This window comes from Solanum pennellii, chromosome 3 (genome assembly GCF_001406875.1).
Source record: "Solanum pennellii chromosome 3, SPENNV200".
NCBI lineage: Eukaryota > Viridiplantae > Streptophyta > Magnoliopsida > Solanales > Solanaceae > Solanum > Solanum pennellii.
The window spans coordinates 47,258,105-47,281,263 of record NC_028639.1 but is presented as its reverse complement, the minus strand read 5'-3'; the positions used below and the strand labels follow the sequence as shown (position 1 = coordinate 47,281,263).

Genomic DNA, 23,159 nt, shown 5'->3' with positions numbered 1-23,159 from the left:
CCCCCCCCCCCCCTCCCCTTTAGAATAATGATTCAATAAATATGCCAATGGTTTGTTAATCATTTTGGGGGAAAAATGCATTACAAACATATGTAGCAAAGGCTACTTGCAGAGGCTTTGCTGTAGATATAGTGAAAGAAATGGAAGAACATGATTTCATGCACCATTCAGCACAGATCGACAGCGGAAGTTCGTGAAAGCTCGAACTACTACACTCCACAAAGGTAAAGCAACATGGTCACAAAATAACACCAGCTACCCAGTTCATGGGCACAGTTTGAGATGAAGTATATTACTTGATACTCAAAAATGAACAAGTTAATCGGCAATCTTCACAAACAAGTTGAACTATGAAGAAAGAAAAATTTATGAATATAATAATCGCACTACTTGAGACGAACCTCTTTGCCTTTTTCCTAGGGAAAATATACCAGGACTCTTTATGATCCCAAAATCCAATGATATGGCTCCATCAGTTATAAAAGGTAGTGCCTACTATGGGTGGCAGCGGAATCAAAGTCGAGACTGCCAGAACGGTATTAACCGGAACCGGCACGAAACTGGGAACCACCACTCGAAACTGGGAAGGACCGGTACCGATAGATCCGGTCAATTATACATGTACCCATCCCAGTCCGCTAGTGAACCGATACGGAACCTGACCGGACCAGACAAGATTTTGGGACTGGGCGGGATAAATTAAAAAAAATTTTAAAATCAATCAAATGTTAAAACTTTTATTGTTTTACAGGTTAAAAATTATACTTTTCAAACTTTTAAAGTTAATTATTTGTACTTTTTAAACTTCAAAGTTTGAAAGTTTATTAAACTTCAAAGTTTGAAAGTTTATAATTTAAATATTAGTTTGAAAGAAGTTTTAAGTTTGAAAGTTTGTAAAATTCAAAATTTCAAATTATAAATATACAATTTAAATATTAATTTGAAACTTTGGATATAAATTTAAAATTTTATATATCTAGTTTAAAATTTTAACTTTAAAAGTTTGAAAATTTAAATTTCAAACTTTAAAAGTTTGAAAATTTAAATTTCAAACTTTAAAAGTTTGAAAATGTAAAACTCAAACTTTGAGATAATAAAAGTTTAAATTTCAGAATAATAAAAATTAACTAAAGACAATAATAAAAAAAATTAAGGTGAATAGCCTAGGCCTTTATTAATATTAATTTGATAGTACAATTTGATCTACAAAAATATTAGTAGAGTATTAAAAGATCTAATCTACATAGCCACCTTCTAGGAAGGGTTCTGTTTAAAATAGTTCTCGAAATATCATACTTATACTAATCGACAATTAAACATTTAAATTTGATAGTCGCTGCTACTATAGAGATCTTTTCTTAATTCATTTAACATTTCTCTAGTAACATGATCGGGAATTGGTTGAATAGATAAATTCTCCATTGCTTCAATGTCATTGTAATTATAATCTTGCATTATTTCATCAATGTCACTTTGAAATTTGATCGGTAGTGATTCACGGCCCAAATTTATTCTCTCAGCATTAAACTAATCTCTAAATAATATCGATATCTCCAAGCTATCTGGTGCTAGTGAATGCCTATGGTCTCCAATTTGAAACCTTGCTGCATTAAAATCGTCTTCCGAAGCTACTAAAGATGCTTGAATACATAATACATCTCGAGCCATTGGTTGAACTTTTGAAAATCCTTTGTCGTGATTTCTCCACCATGCTAGAACATCGTCAGTAGATTCTGTATTTTGATTAAGATATGCATCAAAAATCATTTCTATTAGCACCTCTAAAGAAGAAGGAACTGGTTTGTCAAAGGAAAGAGCCATTCATATTGATGAATCTTTTGACTCATTTTAAAATGATGTTCTGAACACATGTGTGGTATGCAATTTCCACGAAAACTTTCTGGGGCTTCCCACACTGTAAGATATCAGGAAGTGGTCCTATGGTTTCTGGAAACAATCTCATGGATTAAATACCTATGAGATGGGTAACCAAAGTTTCCTTTTAGAATTTGCTTCCAAAGCAGATGCAAAGTAGGTTATATATGGTGAATGGAAATGGAAGAAATATCCAGCTCAACTCCATTGGTGGTTAGAATAAAGTAGACAACTATGAGATTCAGAAGAATTAGTGACAATAAAGAATGGTAGATTTTTGTTCACAATCAAAGTATGGGTGAAACTGCCCAGCAACTTACTCCATCGAAACAGAAAACAGAGGTCACCCTTAGAACCAGCAGATATCAACAATGATATTTGCAGGTAAAAAATAGATTGTGAACAGTGACGATTTTCCAAAAACCACTATGGAACTCTTTCACAGTTGCAGGGGGATGGCAAAAGGAATGGAGAAGAGCACTGATCACAAATAGTTCCAGCTTGCATTTGGTGGGTAGTCTCTTCTTTTTTTAACGTAAACATGATCTTTTGGAGGATACAGGGGATCACTTGAAATAGGACAGTCTTACTGCATCCCTGAAAAACCAATTTCATCCCTTTCTCGTGATTTTGTTTTCGCATCTCACTTCCTATATATACATCGATATTTAGACTGCTCAAAGAAAACATTGATAACTGGCATCTAAAATAAACACAAGCTTAAACAGTTACCAGGGGAAAGGATCTCTTATCAATGCACGGTTCTCACCTAACATGATAAAATGCAAGTACAGTTTGCAACTATCAAATGACATCGTCAATCAATTAAAGAAGGATGTAAGGACAAAGAGTATCAAGTAAAAAAATCTCAAGCATGCACAGTCTAACTAGACACACTCAAGTATATAACCCTCAAAGATAGGATGAGCTTTGTGAAAGAAACTTGACAAACTCTTCTTTCCTTATTTCAAAGTTGTTCTTTGCATTGGTCAAAAGTGATTGCTCTCTCTCTAAATCTTCCACACACTTACTCTTTCCCACTTCAGCTCCTTCCTCCGGATCTTAGTTTCAAAATAGCTTTCACGTAGATACGACCTTCCAAAACTCTATGGAAATTTGATCCATACTTCCCTTTACAAAAATAAACACGAGAAACAATTCAAATGATTTAGTGATGCAATACAAACAAACAACAAAACACTAGTACATCTAGTTTAATCTCACAAGTGGATCTGGGAGGGTGGAGTGTACGCAACCATGCCCCTACTTTCGGAAGGTAGAGTGGATGATGATTCAATGATCACATCAACAAGAAAAAAACAGTGTGTTGTTAATTCAAATAAATCTAATTTATAAACATACAAAATCAAATACATGTAATATATAAACATAGGATTAGGATTAAAAACAACTCCCACAAGACAGTGGATTAAGATATAAGATATAAATAATTACCAAACGTCATTCAGGTAAATCTAAAATGTGTCGTAGTCTCGGAACGTGATAAATCCTGCAGACACTACTCCCAGAAAATTATAATATGGTTTGTTAATCATTTATAAATGAAAATGCATTACAAACAAATATAACAAAGACTGCCTTGCAGAAGCTTTGTTGTAGATATAGTGAAAGAAATGGAAGAACATGCTTTCATGCACCATTCTATACAAATTAACAGAGTAAGTTCGTGAAAGGTCGAACTACTGAACTCCACAATATTCAAGCAACATGGTCACAAAATAACACCAGCTTCTCAGTTCAGGCGCACAGTTAGAGATGAAGTATATTACTTGATACTCAAAAATGAACAAGTTAATAGGCAATCAATTCTTTAGAGTAACTTCACAAACAAGTTGAACTATGAAGGAAGAAAAAATTATGAATATAAACGCACTACTTAAGACAAACCTCTTTACCTTTTTCCTAGGGAAAATACACTACCACTCTTTATGATCCCACCGTCCAATGATATGGCTCCATCAATTATAAAAGGTAGTGCCTGCATCATGTCTGCACTTGTTTTGTATACTTGCAACTGTGAGAAGAGTCCATAGAAGAGGGTCTCTCTAAGGCCATGACCAGTTCTTGTAACACAATAAAAGTTCGCAGTGTCAATATTAATCATATTGACAGCAAAACCAAGAAAAACAGGAGGAGTTTCCTCATTGACATATCTAGGCTTCCTCCTTATGGCAAGCCTCCTCTGAGGGTCATCAGCAATAAATTCACCAGCATATGGTCTAAAATGATAACCCAAAAATGAAAAGATAAGAGAGTAAAGAATTGCTAAAGAATATGAGATGCATTTGCAAGAAGAGATCATCATAACCTCAAACCTTAAGTTCTCAAGACAGATTACAAGACATCCGTCATCCAAAGGTCTTCCAATTGAAGCTCCAACTCCATGAAGACCAGAACTTTTATTCATAGGACCTTTCTTACCATATGTCAGCAGTGCTTTAAGTCCATCATGCGTCTTGCAAACAACTACTAACATGGTTTCTAGCCCAAGATCTTCTGAGAGAGTCCTGGATTTCAGAGATTTAGATGCAAATGTAAATCATAATACGATGAACTTCTAAATTTCTTTTGTTTAGTACAGTGAACTTCCATTATTTGCCTACTTCTTGGTAAAGAAATGGCACTAGGGCCAAAGTCAACCCCCAAAATATATCTCATGAGGGGGAGATTGCCCAAGCCTATATATGCAAACCACACATTCATTACCCAACTAATGTAGGACTATTTAGTACGACCCAAGAAAGCGAGAAAACGTTCAAATACCAATTAATATTCTACCCTAATCTGCGACCTCAAACCCTAATCACTCTAAGCATACCCCCGAAAATTCAAATACCAGAAGGTATCAAACTTTTTGTCTTAAGTCTTCACCATCATGCAACCACATATTGTCATCTTGATTGTGATAGAGTGAACCAGTGCTATAATCTCTTGAACATGGACTAGTATAGAAAGTGGACTCATTCAAAGCTCGTTTCTTTTTTCTTCTTTATCTATTTTGTAAAAAAATGCCAGCAATTACTGGATGCTATATGAAACTAACTTGCAAAGATTATCATCGTCAACCTTGCCAAGCAAAGCAACAATTCCTATAACGTCCTTCATATATGAAATATATGTTGGCAGCTGGCAACTATTTAATGTTAAGATTTCTTCAATGGTCTTCAACTCATTCTGCCCATTAGAAGATTCCTTATTTTCAGAACAATTTCCACTTGCTGAATAAGTCTTGGTGAGAGCAGCTACAATACCCCACAAGCACAAGGCATTAAAATTGAGAAACTGTGAGAAGGCATATGACAAAAGGGAAAGAAAAAAGTTTAAGTGAATGCTATAATATACACGGAGTGCTTTTAAATAGGCAATACACACATTAAATCCATGAACAATATATTAAGCTCACTGAAACAAGCTGATGGCTGATATTCTGCGCAAAGGTAATCATGAAATCCATATTTACTTGAAATGTGAAAGACGCCCATTGATATGAAAATCTTAAAGTGTTTGATTGTTTACTTCCTGTAAATACAGAATAAAAACAATATATTCTAGGTTACTGAAAGAACAAAATAACTACAATAATCTTTTAAAATTGCACATGCATTTTACAGCACAACTAATTAACTTAAAAAGAAAGAAACAATACCTTCAATATCCAAAATTGAATCATCCAACCTTTTCTTCTGACCCTGTAAGAATTTGATATTATCTTCATAGTGTTTAATTTGAAGACCAATCTACTTCACTGCATCCTCAAGTTTCTGCAGTCATTAATATTGATCCATTTACTTCACAAAAATTATCATGTTCATTATCATCTCAAATAACAGATGCTAGTATATATATATCTATACCTATAATCAAAACTACTATGTATATTGCATCCACTAATGACAAAATAAAATAAACTAGGCAGATTTCGATGAATATCATAACCACTTCGCAGATAACAGTCTCAGTAGTTTCATTTTGCATTATGTCCTGATTGCAAGCAAAAGTACAGGAATTCATTTGACCTCCTTGACTGAGTGATGGATCATGCATAATAAGTAGTTCCTTAGGACTGGTTCGTAGCTGGAAAAGGAACGTAAAAGCAAACATCAGTTTGTTAGAGTTGCTTATTAATAAAAGATTCTACAAGTGCCTATTATAAGGTCCTAGAGTGCTCACCACCTATACAGTGAACAAGTAATACTAATACTCCAATTGTACTTGCCATTTTTTTTATCTTTGTTTCATTTAGGGGGGGAACATAAAATATGCTTTGTTTCTGAAAATACAAATGAAGGTTGAACATTTAGATTCCAAAATTGGGATGCCAAAGTTTCTTTAGGTGATATACTACATAGATGGAAAAAGGCCAAAGCTGAGGCTTAATCGAACAACCCTCATTTTTAGTAAATTTAGAACGTGCGACTAACTAAAGGGCAATGGGAAACAAACTTGACAATTTCAGGTACTAGTTCAAATACAGGCATCAACATTAACTAATGGAGGTGCTTTGAAGCTAAGTCCCTTAAGTTTATATATATAAAATAAAGATTGGAAAAGGGGAGCCGCAAAGGGATTGATATTATTGTGTTTAAAAATAAAAAAACTACTCAGAAGTGCATTCTCAAACTGTCTGAAGGGCATGGGCAACATAAATATAAAGTGAAAAATGAAATAATAGTAGGACTTCCTTGTAAGGTTGCTAATTGTACATTTCTCCAGCATCAAGTATCAATACACTTATCCTTTACCAATCAGAAAATAGTAGTAGGACTCTCAGGTTTTCAAGAGTCAATTGGCATACATATGAATGCCATCAGACCAACATCTACCACCAAGACCCTATCTAGTAACATCCAGGCAAGTCAACCAAACCCTTATCCAACCTCACCAACACAACATATCTTGCAAACAAGATGACTATTCCATATCCGAAGAGCGAGCAGTTAAATGAAAATAAAACCAAATAAAATAAGGCAGGGACTAAATAATTATCTTAATTCTTGAATATAGTCCTCATTAATTTCTCAACCACAAGATAAACCCTATTTTACATGTCATTTTATAAGTAACCTCGTTTTACTTGCCATTACTAGACTTAACGAATACTACTACATAAGAACTTTATGAAAAGCCTTCAATTATGTAATCAGATCCAAATGGAAAAAGATAATGTTTTATCCCATAGATCAAGCTGATTTGCTTGAAACTTGACAAAGTTTTGCCTGTTAGTTATATCCATGTTGGCTCCCTTCTAATGTGTGTCTCAAAAGAACACAACTATCATTTGCATCAAGCCTCTAGTAGTTCATGAAAATTAATGAACAAGTGAAAACTAACTTGCAGGTTTGACAACAACAACAACATATATACCTAGTGTAATCCCACAACTGGGTTTTCCGATGGTAGAGTGTATGCACACCTTACCCCTATCTCATAGAGATAGAGAGGTTGTTTCCAGTAGACCCCCGGCTTACTTTGTCAAGGTAACAAAATGATAAAAGTTAAATATAATACTAAAAGTGAATTTTCATGTTCACACACGATGATAAAACTAAAAACATTTAGGATTCTTTAAAAATTTTGTAATAGACTGACAAATTCCTTTGTTTATTTCTCCTAATTTCAGCAGACATATCTTGTCTAAACAAGTTGATAATTGTAAAGAGTAACTATTAGAGATATATCAACTCGGTAGCCTCATTAATTCCACCCGATATTTCTTGTTAAATTATAAAAGAAAATAACTTTTAAAGATATATCAGCAAAAAGAGAATGTTTGAAAAGGTTAAAACTTGCAATTAAAAGAGGAAACTATAACAAGTATGTAATGAGCAAGTAAAATCAACAATAACTCCACAATCATTTACATCTAATTACACCAGATGTGATATGATCAAGAATGTCACTATCTAAATTGGGGCTTTGTTGTGGTGTGAGGAGCACGTAACACAAGATTAGCATGTCATGCATTGCTTTGACAAAATGGGTGACACAAGCAGATTCTCTGGGGATGTCACGACCCAATTTAGAATCGTGACCGGTGCTCAGGAGAAGAGTTCCAAAGCAAGCCTTAACCAAAAATCTACAGAAAATCGAAAAAAGTATTCTATGTTTTTGGGGCCTATCCTGAAATTACCTATAACAGAAATCAATAGCGCAGCCAACCAATCTCATTTTGTTCCCACCTTATTCATCAATAAACTATTTGAAGAGTAAACATACTAATTCCAACTCCAAAACATGAGTTTCATACTAAACACCAATATGTAATATTAAATAATTCTCATAACTTCTAATAAAAGAAATGACTATGGAGCGACTCTAAGAATTCCAACAAAAGTCTATAACAACTAATAAGTTTGTTATCCACGAGAACAAGTGTGGGGCACACCCCAAATTATCAACTTGAAAGCTCTATACCTTACCAAAGTCACATGTATTCTTTGTAAAAAAAAATATAGCGAGGAGTGAGACACAAGCTCAGTGAATAATAATACTTAACCACAACCACTTTAATGAGGGACAAGTCAGAAAACATGCTAGTACAATAATCCTAATGATGAAATAATGCTCTTTAAGAAATAATAACAATATTCAACCTTTTGTGCCTCATATAAGCAAAATCAATATAAATATTTAATAGTAAACTCAGAGAAACCTTTCCATATCAAATATTATATCTAGGAGGTTTCTAACGATGAATCATGTAATCAGAGTTGACTTCTTTTTAAGAAGTAACCAATAACAGTGAGCTCCTCATGAAGGAGTTAATTATTCATATCGATAGATCCCTAATTGAGGGATATCGGTAACGGTGTACTAGTTTCACATCCCACTAGCAAGGGCTTTATCAGAAATCAGTAATTACAAGGTGCACCAGGTCTAACGATCCCGCCGTTAGCTACGGATCTATCAAGGTCTACTCCCATTTATATTTTTCTTGTAATCAGTATGAAGCATTTCAAAATGGAACATAGCATTTAAATCTTATCAAATTATATCATTTAAAAGTTTAACAATCACCTTCCAAAATACTATTTCTCAAATAAGTGTAAAACCTTTTCAATAACAGTAATCATATCTTGTAAAAAAAAAATAATCATCTCAATTACAGTATCAGATCCAGTAAAAGACTTGTCCCACATGCAAGTTCAAAATATTCAGAAACACATTTACTTATAAATCATGTGAAAATCATGCAAATTATAAAATATCAATTGTGGTAAAATTACTACTCACAGTGTTTGTATCGAAATACCATACTCATCATCTCTAGAAATTTGTATGACTCCCTCCAATTGATCTCTAAGCACATTATATCGTTCTCTTGTCAAAATTTTAGGCTAATTCATAACAAATTGAAATACCCACCCACGGGCTACCTTGATTGATTATCACTTTGTCAACTATATTTACTCATACTTTGAGTAATTCAGTTAGCCCATTATATTACTAACCCACCAGACCATCTATTCATTCAAAGTTCTTCCCAACATTATTCAAACTTATGCTTCAAATAACCAAAATAATCTTACTTCCCAACCTTTTTTTTTGTTGTACATCAAAATACAATAATTTACATTCTAATCATTAAATGCACTCCACTAATTTCTCGAAATTTAACAATTTCTCTGTTTCTTTAACCCATGATTCTCCAATTCTCAACCTCAATTCTATAGCCATGAATTACACAAAATAGATCTATAAACTAAACTCAAACACTTACCTTCCTCTGATGCTTCTGTTTTTACTGATAAATCACGGCCTGGAATTTTTTTTCGTTCACTGCTCCTTACCTGGAACGTGAAACCGCAGCTTAAAACTTTTTTTTAAATTGTCGCCTTCAGCATTTCTCCTTAAACTTGAAGGTATGTTGCCCCTTTATTTTATTTCACGTACAAGATGGGCCAAGCCCATTGGGTGTGCAGTAACTTCCATAAAACAATCAAAGATTTTTTTATTTTATATTTTTCTAAAAAAGAAATCTAATGAAAAGTATGCCCCTAATTAATTATAGGGTATTATAGACGAAGTGTGATGTGAAGAAATAAATTAGGTCGTATTATGAAGATTTGTTACATCAAATGCAAAGGCATTGCATGAAAGCCAAATCTGCTTATATATTGCACTATCTTGAGTGGAACTACAATAAGACGTAGGTTTTAGAGTTAGGTTCAGCGTTAGGGCGTAGGTGAAATGTATTAGTTCAACAGTCTCATACCTATATTTTTTATGACAAGGAAAACCCACAGCCTCTACCCTTTGGATGCGCACATGATAAAAACTCTGATCCTATGCAATAGCATGCAAACCACACAAGAGAGGTAACCCGCACTAGGCAAGCCCGGTGTGGCGAGCTCGATCCTCAAGGCAAACCCCTTGCTTTCGCGGGCAAGGAATTTCGAACTTGAGCCCTCCAAAATGGAATTTCCTAGCCCAAACCGTTGTGTCACCCAAAGGGTTTAAATAGTCTCATACCTTACACTTCATTAAAATACTCTCCAACCGAAATCTTATTTTGTGACCCTAATCTCTCCTGAATAGCTGATATGGCCATGCCCACCAGCGGCTGGTCTACTCATTCCAGCTCCCTCTACAACGAAGAACTTCATTACGGCCCTTCATAACACCACTATACAAGAGAAAAACAAACCTATTATGCTTCAACCTATCATATAATGGAGAACCCACCATCCCATGGACCAAGAAAGATTTTGATAGGTTGTGTAGCAGGAAAAAGCTTCTATATGCATGCACTAGGGCAAATTTACATATGGAAGACTTGATTGATACTTACTAAAAAAAATTTGCCAACACAATTGGAATATGCAATATTAGCTATCTTGAAGAAAGGCAACTCCGACGAGATCAACACCAAATGCTGGCATGTGAACCTCTTTCCGCCACTTTATCGTTGTGCATCATTCAAGCAAAATCCAACGTGAGCGTACATATTCCAGTGACTACTCACAACTGTCTATGTTTTCTTTGGTATTGTGCAAAATCCAACACCACCACAAGGTCCAGCAACCTCTGGCAACCAAACCTCAACCAACATCATTGGTCGCAAATACATCACGTGAGGCTACATCTACGATTCTAGCGACCACGACAGTACCACGCATCCATGCGTGATCCTATTCCTAATCATGTGATTCAATAAAATCAACGACTGCAGTGTGTCCATAATAATTAGGATAGAAATCTCTCAAAATTTCTCTTATTTCATCCTCATTTTCACAATTTTCTACTTCATTATTATCACTATCTTCACAATCTGATTCTGGCTCACCTAAGACTTCCCCATGATGATACCAAAAGGTATAATTTTTAATTATTTCATAAACGTTCAAGTGTGTTCTGACTGTCTCACATGTTCCTACTGTGGTATTTGACACATGGACATCGTATTTCATACATTTCTCATGCGCTTTTAAAAGCATAATTTAAAAAGTTTCTACCCCGATAAAGTAGGCCTCATTAATTCGATCATCAACAAGTTGCATCCATTACTTACTCGATGCCATAACCTTTGATTATATGTAAGAGTTAGATGAATAATAATTTAGGATAACAAGTTTACTAAGATGAACATTAGTTTCTATTTAACATGTCAAATCATCCTAATGAGGATCTAAGCAATTTTTTTCATCAACCTACATGAGGATCCGAGCAATTTCAGGAAACATTTTGAATCTAATTAAAATGAAGAACCACAAAACAACAATGACAAACAACCATGAATTTCCAAGTAGCTTAAGATTTCAAAAATGCACTACAAGTAGTAACTTCAGAAACTATTATGCAACCATAGTTTTAGTAGAAAAGAACAATTCAAACAACATTTGAAACACCAAAAAAAGGTAACCACTCTGATGTATTATATGACACACATACTTTTAAAGTTCTTGGTAAAAATTAACTTAAATCCAATAAAAAATACACTAAATTGATCAAAAGTAAGTAGAAATAGAAGTCACTCAAACTAAATTGTACGAACTTCAACCAATAGAGTGTTGAAAGAAATCAATTTCTCTCATAGTAATTAATAATACGACTACTTAACAACTTTCTTAAAGTGCATTTTACTCAAAGATTCTAGACTCAAATATTCAACTCATAAAAACTTTATAGATCACAAACTAACTTGATATTCAAAAAATTGACTGAAAGCAAAGATTGACAGCTAGTTTCGAGTCAATGTTGTTCAAGAAAATGCAAAAACTTCAAAAAGAGAAAGTAGAATTAAACTAGAATGCTACTGAATATTTCAGATGTTTTAACAAAGCTCATTAACAATTTTGTTTCTTTCTCGTATGATCCTCAAGCTACTCATCGACAAATAAAAAAATTCAGATGCTTTAATAAATTAACAATCTTGTTTCTTTCTCATCTATTCTTTTTACTGTCAGATTTTGAAATTGACTACAATGTAATACAATAAAAGAACCATTCAAAATCAAAGCATACAAACTAGATACTGAAATTAATGACACTAATGGTAAAAATAGTCAACTAATTCATCGCGTAATAGAAAAAAATTGCAATGCCAACCTTACAAAAAATTCTTGGAATCCCTAGAAATTATGCAACCGTAACAGAGAAATTCCTTAAACAAACTCTCAATTAGCTCCTCTTTGACCCTCAACCCCCAACCTTACCTACAAAACTATCATTTTCAGTACTAACAAAACAATGAGTATTCCCAAGAGCCCAATCACATAATATTCAATCATCACAAAGAAAAATGAAAGGTTATATAAAAAAAGAAGAAGAGGGAGATGAATCTAGAGGAACAAACTTACATTAGATGTAGATACTAGATGAAACATTTTTCTCCAAAGAAAATGCCTTCAAGCTTCAAAAATTAGGAGAATTTTCTATCAATAATGCCTTCAACTTTCAAGATTAGGGAATTCAAAGACTACAACATAGAGAAAGAGAGAAAACACAAAGGATACTTCAGCGATTTTGTGGCTTTAGGTTATTACTATAGAGAGAGAAATTTTTTTAGAGTCTTTTAGTCTTTTCGGTTCCCGCTTCTGCCTTATAGTTTTCCGCTGAAAATTTTCATTCAAGGACCAGTCATTTTATTTTTAGAAAATATTTTTGTCAAATAGAGACTAGTATATTTTTGTCTTTGATAAGCCTTTTTGTTGTATTGGTGTGACAAACTTTGCACGAGCTTTTTGCTTTCTTGCATTTCCCTTAACATACAGAAGAGTGGAGCCAATCATATCATATCATATCATATACTTATATAAAAGAGAACCCTAAGACCACCTACGCGCCACCACAAACAAGAATTTCCTTTTAAATTTAATTATTTCCAAAACTAGCATTCCTCTTTCATGAAAAGATGTGACTTTTATGAAAAGTTGCAACTTCAATAAAGAGTTATGGCTTTTATCAGAAGTTGTGAATTTTATGAAAAGTTGTGACTTTAATGAAGAGTTGCGACTTTTATGAAAAATTGCGACTTTAATGAAGAGTTGCGACTTTATTATAAGTTTTAACTTTTATGAACGATTGTGAACTTTTCGAAGGGTTATAACTTTTCCAAATAGTTGTAACCTTTCACATAAGACATAATAAAGATTTGTTAACACTACCCTTTGTTGTTTATAGATAGTGATATTTCCTCTCATTTTAAAACAACAAAAATTTTAATCTTCTTCTTCTACTTCCGCAAAAACAAATATTCGTGTACTTAGTTCATGTTGAGTGACTTACTAACACCACTGCTTATATATCAATAAGTTGGTGAATAAAATCATTCCATCATTAGAGGATATAATCTCTCTTGTATTGGAGTAGAATAGCTTTCTTGAAAGAACATTGTGCATTCAGTGGATTTGATTTTTTCCTTTCTATTCCATTCTGTTTTAACATGTCCTGGTATGTATTTTTACACTCATTAATTTATGCTTATGATATTAATTATTGTTTTTCACTGCATATTTTAAACTATATCTTTTATATTTCTGTAAAGTTATTGTCTCCGGTTATATTGAACATATACACATATATTATGTATATTCATTGTGCAAAAAATAATTGTTGAACTCAGTTCCAAGAATTCATGTTTTAATATTCTATTTTAAGTTTATAACTTAAAGTACTATATGTAAGCTTATAGATTATCTATTTTTACATAGATATGAAAATTTTCACTTACTAATTGAAGAAATTCGTTATACAAGTTTAAAAGTTATAATTGTTTTCATGTTCAAGCGTAATTTCTTTTTTTGAACATACATTAACTTAATTGTTTCTTTTTATTATGAAATTCCTTTCTATATACATATTCCTATTTATTTCTTTATTTTTTATTTAATGTTGATTAAAGAACCAATGATTTATTATTTCGCGAATAGTTAAATCATTAGAGGTTCTTGAGTTATGTGATAATGACAAATAATCAAATTAATATTTGAATATTGCTACCATATTTTCAGAACCTATTTACCATTATTTTTAATGTATGGATATTAGAAAAAAATTATTTGCAATTTCAATGCAATTATTATTTATGACCATGCAAGGCATGGGCAAATTACCTAGTTAAATTTAATTTCTCAATCTTTGAAACTGGAAATTACTTGGCTTTTCAGTTTCTTAACATTCTGAATCATGTCTCTTTAAGAATTTGAAGTCTCAAATCTGGACAAAAATTATGGGATAGAGAACTGCTTGTTTGTTATGGTAATGATAAAATGGCTTAATAATTAAAGTGCACACAACCTACATAAGGAACCTGAAGTTTATGCTGCTGGTTCTCCTTTGGAAGATGTTGTTTTTGAGGTTGTAAATTCTACAGGTGAAGTGGATGAAGATATCGATAGTGAAGTGGAAGATGGCCACTCTCATACCCTTCTGATAAGGCAGGACTCGTTGAGGGAAGTATTCAATGTGAGATACAGCTTCCATCGAGGACCCTTCTTTGTAACCAGTCACTCTCGTTTCCACGAGCTGCAGACAAGCATAGAGGTTGTAATCTAGGTGACTTACGTTTCTATTTTTCAGGTATCACGGCCTCATACTTCTATCTGCAGGTGCATGTCGAGAAAGCTGTAAACCAACCTAGAAATCCCAAGAAACAGATTCTGCTTCTTGAGGATTCGAATGGCAAAGGACCATAAACGGTGTGTCATGACAACTCTGATGGAAGAATAATGATTGGCTCCACTCTTCTGTATGTTAAGGGAAATGCAAGAAAGCAAAAAAACTTGTGCAAAGTTTGTGACACGGAGAAGTTGAACTATTGGCAAAACATATAGGATATGAGGAGTATTGACAAACCTTGGATGCAACTCACAACGATCTCCTATCAGTTTGGATCTCTTTCTTGAAAACTACTTCATTGCCAGAAAAACAGAAAGGGAAACTGTGGATAGAAAAAATAGGTTAAAAGACTGCGATCTAGATGTTCTTCAAATACCACTTCTCCACTCTTTCATTGCCCACCAAAATAAAGGGCCTTAACACAGATATGGAAAAAACAAGTTGTGGTCTTGTGGATACTCAATGGTAATTCCATCTTTGTTCTGCAAAGTACATAATTCAAGAGTTTTAAAAGGCGCCCTTTTGTTATTGTGTAGTTTTGATGGTTTGATAAACACAGGGACCTTGTGAAGGAACCTGGTTCTCAGCTCAATATGATTTTTGCTGCCAGCTGGAGACAGTATAAAAAGTTGGTGCACGGTCTCCAACAGTGGCAGAAGTGGCAGACGCGCCAGAAATTTCAGCCAATGGTATTGCTTTAAGGATTGTGACCTTTCTACATAAACACAACAACTCTACATTCACAATTTAGTTTTTGCAACTTGAAAAGGCATATCAAGAACTCTTGCAAAGGCTGAGAATCGAAGAGAAGAAAAAATTCAAAGAACAACTCAAGCCAAGGTGTTGAAAGTGTAGAAGACTTAGAAATATTTCTTCCGATCCAAAAATTGTAATCTGGTCCCAATCTATAAAGGATTCAGTTTGTTCCAACTGAGAATTCTAGATTAGTTAAGGTCAACTAATTTAGTCGGCAACCTGTGTGTTTCTTAGAAAAGTCTAAATCGTCAGTAGGCTGGTGATTTAGTGGGCAACCGTGTGTTGCTTGGTAAAATCCTAAGTTTTCTAGTGGTGATGGCTTAGTGGGCAAAATCATATCTGCTTAGGCTCTTCAAGCAATAGAGTTATTGCTTGATTGTGAGACTAATAACTTTTTCTCACTCTTTTGTATCGATTTACTTTTGCTTGTGAAGACTAGTGGAACGGTTTGAAATCCTGTATAAGAGGCCGTGGTTTTACTCCCTTGAGAAAGGAAGTTTCCACGTAAACTGACTGTGTTGATAATATGCATTTATTTACTGTAGTTGTAAATTTGAGTGTGTCAAGGGACCTGGTCCATTGACTGGTAAGTGGACGCACAGATTCTAACACCTTTCAAAAGTAATTGGTTAAAGGGCAGGGGACCATACAATCTAGTTATTCCTCACACACCACTTTCTCCACAACATCACTGCCACCAATACAGAGAGACCTTAATACAACTACGGGAAAAAATAATACTAAAGTGGATCCTTAATGATAGCTCCCTGTTGGTTCTGCAGAGTACATAATTCAAAAGGATTAATCCTCATCTCATGGACTAGTTTTTGGGATTGAGTTAGACCCAAAATCAATTCTAACAGTTCCACTAAGAAGTTCCAGTCAGTATATACAACTGGAGTTACAACAGAAGCAAGTTATCAGCACTCAACACATTGCTTTGCAGTAATACTGTTAGCCTGATATACTTATGCCACCACAAAAAAGTTATACAGGTGATGAATCTTTGAACATGACAGTAGATAATAAACACAAAACTTTTATTACTGCATCTTTGACGTTATGTTGAAGTACATACCAAGTTTACCATACCCTGCTGTTACTTTCAAGATTCTATTTAGGTTTACACACCCATGATCATCAACCTACATCACGAAATCTGATGAATGTAAACAACTTGAAAGTTGAAGGTAGCAAAATATTATGGAAACAAAAAGATTTAAAAGACCTCAGACATCAAAAATCAATTGGCATGCACAAAGACACCAACACAAATAAAGGGGCATTAACTAATCCACGTGACTCAAGGTGTAATATTTAAAAACTTTTGTTCGTCTATGTGCACACAAAAGTATACAAGTTACATAGCACAATAGATGATACAGCTAGAATAACTCCTATTTGGCTCATACCTCTTTGAAAATATCTACTTTTTTAAATTTTAGCTAAGCCCCAAAAACAAATGTATAAATGAACCATACTAAACCCAATAACACATTGGTTGATCTTAAACCAGTTATATTGTGATAGGTCAGAAATACATTATCAAGCAATGATTGTAGCAACTTGTGAGCTAATTTGGATTAGAGCACTAAAATTTGAAGAAACATATATACCCCTGGTGAGAAAGGAACTGGTAGATTTTATGAAAGACTGTTGCACTAAATAAAAAGCGTTTCACGGTTTTACCCATCGCGCTCTTTCTTTGTAAAATTTTCATTTCCGCTAGATCCTAACATCCTACTTCCTCCCTAATCATGATGTATATTGATACAGTTGGATATCATAAAAATCTCTAACTAAGACCCTAGATTCTCTGATACCATAAACTAGCAGCCAAACGAACATGGAAATCAACGAAGAATTGTATCAGAGCAAATGCATGACGACTTTATCGGTGCCCATTAGCATTAATTAAGTATTTTGGTTGTTTATATATCTTATCCTGAAACTCCGCTGACAAAATGAACATCTTTAGTTGAGTAGAAATGTCATTTAATTCACTAAACAGTCAAAGGTAAAACAGAGGGGACAAAAGAGGGAAAGGGAGAACCTGCACCTTCTCATTGTCTATCGACATTTTCCGTTGTACGCCGTCCATCGTTGAATCGCCAGAGATTCCGAGAAGAGTGAGAGTGGAGCCTTTGAGGGAAAGATTGGAGAACAACAATTTTGACAGCAAAGTGAAGATAGGGGTTTTGGCATTTATTCGGTGCATAAAATCTCAATTAACTCACGCTCGACATGTCCAAAATTTTTTTGATGTTTTTGCTAAAAAAAATTTGGAAAATTTCATAAATATAAAATAAAAGTAAATTTATCTATATCAAAAATATAGTCAAGTATTTATTTACATTAAAAAAATAGTTCAAATTTAGTGATACTGATAACAAACATTGTTTTCAATAAAATGATTGTATGTATGCATAATATATCAATATCATATTGTATATTGATATTGTACAAATAGTATAGACTCGTGTATAGGTTATATATAACTATATATTAGCGATGTACATTGTTGATACAATAACGTATATATATTAAAGGAAATATGTAGATGTCCAATCTACGTGGAAGAAGAAGATCTACACTTGTCATCCCTGAGCTAGATTTGAAAGTTGAGTGGAAAGACATTGATAACAAAATAGGCATATTCATAAATGCCTCTTTACCATCGATATTCAATTCAAGATTGACAGACAAAGAAATCCTATATTCAAGGGTTGTCTGGAGCAGTAAATGGGGAAATATGGAATTTATAAGTACCTCCAAAGAAAAGAGTCATCAAATCATTATAGAAAAGTTGATTAGGAAAGATAATATGATTTTCTGGGAGATAAGTTTCAACATTTTTAGATTTACCTGAATGACTTTTGATAATTATTTATATCTTAATATCATTTTCGTTGCTTTTAATCCTATTTCTGTGTTTATATTTTATATGTAATTGAGTTCATCTGTTTGTATAGTAGATGTATTAAAATATGAAACACACTTTGTTTTTCTTGTAGATTGCTTCACTGAATCATTATCCTCTCTATACACCACCCTCCTACCCTCGCAGTTGTTGTTTGTTTATTTTGCATCAGTGAATCATTTGTATTCTTTCTTTCTTGTATATATTTTTTGTAAAGCTTGAGCATTTTTTACAATGTAGCTTGAAAAAGTCATAGAAAGTAATACACTAACTATACAATATAGCTTACCTATACATGAGTTGTACATTAACTATACATTCCGATATACTCAAAAAGCTGAAAAATAACTTAACTATACACTATGTTGCTCGGACTCTTCTAAAATGTCAACGGATGCGAGATGGATTCTCCAAAAGTGGGGTATTTTTGGAGAATCCGACACGGGTTCAGTATCTAAGTGAAGAGTCCGCACAACTTAGACTATACATGAAGTATACATAGAGTGTTCAATCTCGATCAATTCTAAATAACTTCAAAATAATCCCAAATTTTAGATGTGAAATTTGTTTGATGATTCGAGTCTTTTGATATATATTTGCTAGTAATTATTCACATTCTCAATATATCAATCAAAAATTGTTAGGAAGAAGAAGAAGGGTATATCCAATGTCCACTTTGGCCTCTCTTTTTTTTTAAAAAAAATAAGACGAATAACGGGCCCTTTTGTATATTTTTCCTAATAATTATTAGTCTTGGATTTAACATATGCATAATTGTATTTTTTTCACCCTTTGCATCATTTTTTCATTGAATCCCACACTTTTTGCTTTTCATAATACTAAGCATTGATGAAAAGTCTATCTCCTTTAGGCATCATATATAGTAGATCTCCACTAATAAAGACAAAGAACACCCTTAATTAATTGTGTCTATGCTTATTTAAACCTTCTAAAACAAAAAAGAGATGACAAACTCGTCAATTCTACTCTCTTAAGGAATTCAAACTATGAGGGTGATCCGTGCAGTTAGTCCCCTTCATTTGTGGAGCAAGGCCTCCTTCGTCTCTTCTGAACAAAAAATATGTGCAAGATATTTTTGGATAAAAGGTAAAATACAAATACGGTGCAAGATATGTTGCATCATATTTGCAACAACCTCAGGATCATGAAAATGAGGAAAATACAACCAAAACAAACTCAACCTTTGATCTAATTAGAGTTTCTCCTCTTCAACTATTGAGAAATATATCTTCAAGTCTTCGACTGAAAAAGATCTCTGGCTTCACTCAATTTAATTCGAGTTCGCAAGTTAAGGGTGAAAGGAATTTTGGAATGAATAGCATGCAAAGTCCTTTCCAGGAATTCTTAATAACTTTCTATATTCCTTATGGTTACGAGTGAAGCTTACTTCTAGTGGTAGCCCCTTGGATCTTCGCCTCTCGAGGGTTGGGTTCTATGGCGGACTCTTGGGTCTCTAGACTCATTTGGCAAAAGTGGTGGTTTGGTTATCCCCCGCCCCCTATGTGCGTATATGGGAGAATTTTGTATTAGCATTTAGGCATTTGCCTCATGGTTTGCTGTTCACAGTTCACTTTCGTCGAGATGCCGTTCAAAAAGATATTTTCCCTCGTCAAAAGAAGACCCACTACCGTAGATACAGTCAATTCGGGTGTGAAATGGAACTCCCCAATAGGTTCAACAGATTCAACGTTCGCTTTAAAAATCTAGATTTCACAAACATGTACATTTTAAACTGTATTCTATCACTATGTTCTACGTCCAAAAACAACTCTAGTTTCATTCTTTACAAACAGTCCCAAATTTTAGATATGAAATTTGCTTGATGATTCAAGTCTTTTGATATATATTTGTTGGTAATGATTCACATTCTCGATACATCAATTAAAAAAATGGAGAAGAAGACGACAAAGAATGATGACGATGAAGACGGAGGAGGAGTGGGGGGGAGGAAGAGTAGCAAGAAGAAGGAAAAGAAGCCATTAATGGCAAAAATTGTTAGGAAGAAGAAGAAGGGTATGTCCAATGTTCGATTTGGCCTCTTCTATTATTTTTTTTTTAAAAAAAAGACAAATAATGGGCCCTTTTGAATATTTTTCTCATTAATTATTAGTCTTGGAGTAAGCATATGCATAATTGTATTTTTGCACCCTTTGCGTAATTTTTCATTAAAACCCACATCTTATTTCTACTTTGCAAAGCTCCAATGAACCTTAAATGTGTGTTGCACTTTTTGCTTTTCATAATACTAGCATAGATGAAAAGTCTATTCTACTCTCTATAACAATTCAAACTATGAGGGTGATCCGTTCAGTTAGTCCGCTTCGTTTGTGGAGCAGGGCCTCCTTTGATAAAGGTTACACACAAATATGGTGCAAGATGTGTTGCATTATATTTGCAACAGCCTCAGGATCAAAACGACGAAAATACAATCAAAATAAACCCAACCTTCGCCCTGATTAGAGTTTCTCCTCTTCGGCGATTGAGAAATATATCTTCAATTCTTTGACAGAAAAGAATCTCTGGCTTCACTCAATTTAATCCGAGTTTGCAAGTTAAGGGTGAAAGGAATTTAGGAATAAATATCATGCAAAGTCCTTGCTAGGAATTACGAATAATTTTCTATATTTCTTAAGGTTACAGGTGAAGTTCACTTCTTGTGGTAGCATCCTGGATCTTTGCCTCTCGAGGGTTAGGTATCGTGGCGGACTCTAGGGTCTCTAGACTCATCTGGCAAAAGTGGTGGTTTGGTACCCCTCCCCCCCCCCCAACCTTCATGCGTGTATGTGGGAGAAGTTTGTATTAGCATTTAGGCACTTGCCTCATGGTTCGCACTTCACAGTTCTCTTTCGCCGAGATGCCATTCAAAAAGATATTTTCCCTCGTCAAAAGAAGACCCAATATCGTAGATTCAGCCAATTCGGATGTGGAACGGAATTTCCCAATAGATTCTACAGATTCAACATTTGCTTTAAAAAGCTAGATTTCACAAACATGTATATTTTAAACTGTATTTTATCACTATGCTCTACGTCCGAAAACAACTCTAATTTCATTCTTTACAAACAGCCCAGTTGATATACAAGGCACCTGTTATCATGATCTTTCTAAATTTCATCCCTAATCTACTAGTGGTCTTACTTTGGTTGTCTTGACATATATTCAACTCCTTTCTTCAATATTTTCTATCTCCAAAATTCGATACTAGGATATTTAATATTATGGCGAAAATTTGGAGACTAAATGACTATGTAATACTTTGACTCCAATTTATCCATGTCTACTCTTGGAACAAATTGCTTCAGCGGAAGTTTACATCAATTAGATCTTTCTTTTAAAGTAAGTTCTGCAAAAGATCCTGATTTTGTCTAGCCTAAAAAATGTCCAAAGTTTCAGATATTGCCACTTGAATACTCCAATTACAAGGAAGCAAATATGTAGATGCCAAACCTACGTGGAAGAAGAACGAAGATCTGTACTTTGTCATTCCTAACAAGATAGGAAGATTCATAAATGCTTCTTTATTATGGACATTCAATTCAAGATTGACAGACAAAAAGATCCCCTGTTCAGAGGATGTCAGGAGTAGTGAATGATAATATGGAATTTATCAGTACCACCAAAGAAGAAGGAACTGGTCTATCAAAGGAAAGAGCCATTCACATTGATGAAAATTTTGACCCATCTTAAAAAGGAATTCTGAACAGATGTGTGGTCTGCAAATTCCACGAAAACTTTCTGGAGATGGGTAACAACAGTTTCCTTTTAGAATTTGCTTCCAAAGCAGATGCAGAGTAGGTTATACATGGTGAATGGAAATGGAAGAAATCTCCAGCTCAACTCCAATGGTAGTCACCAAAAATTGTGGCCATCAAGCAGGAAAAGAAACTCAGCACTGTCTGGGTTAAGTTTGTAGGACTAGCGATATATTTATGGTCGCAAAAGACGAACAAAAATATTGGAGATCATAGTGGGGGATGGATGGAAGGAGATGAAGGAGGAAACACAACACCGGTCAGAATAAAAGGAGACGGTAGTGACATTCCGAAGAATTAGTGACAATAGAGAATGGTATATATTTCTTCACGATCCAAACATGGTTGAAACTGCCAAGCAACTTACTTCCCCTTCGAACCAGCAGGTATTGAGAATGACATTTGCCGGTAGAAGGAAGATTTTGCACAGTGACGATATGCCAAAAACCACTATGGAATTCTTTAACAGTTGCAAAGGGATTGGCAAAAGGAATGGAGAGAAAAACTGGTGGTCTGGAAGGAAAGGTTCAGGACTCTTTGAAGATCCTAGCAATCCATCCACTTAATTGATATGAATTATCTTAGTCTCTTCTTTTTTTAAAGTAAACATGATCTTTTGGAGGATACAGGGGATCTCATACAACTGTTAGGCAAAGTGTAGTAAAGTTTTACCGCATCCTAGAAAAACCAATTCCGTCCCTTTATCACGTGCTTTACAGGTGAATATCACGAATATATATATATATATATATAGA

The 23,159-nt window shown here is 34.1% G+C and overlaps 1 pseudogene; it reads right to left on the bottom strand.

Annotated features, from left to right (window-relative positions):
- Positions 1-2,787: 2,787 nt before the first annotated feature.
- LOC107013397 lies at positions 2,788-17,812 on the bottom strand (annotated as a pseudogene).
- Between the last annotated feature and the right edge of the window lie 5,347 nt (positions 17,813-23,159).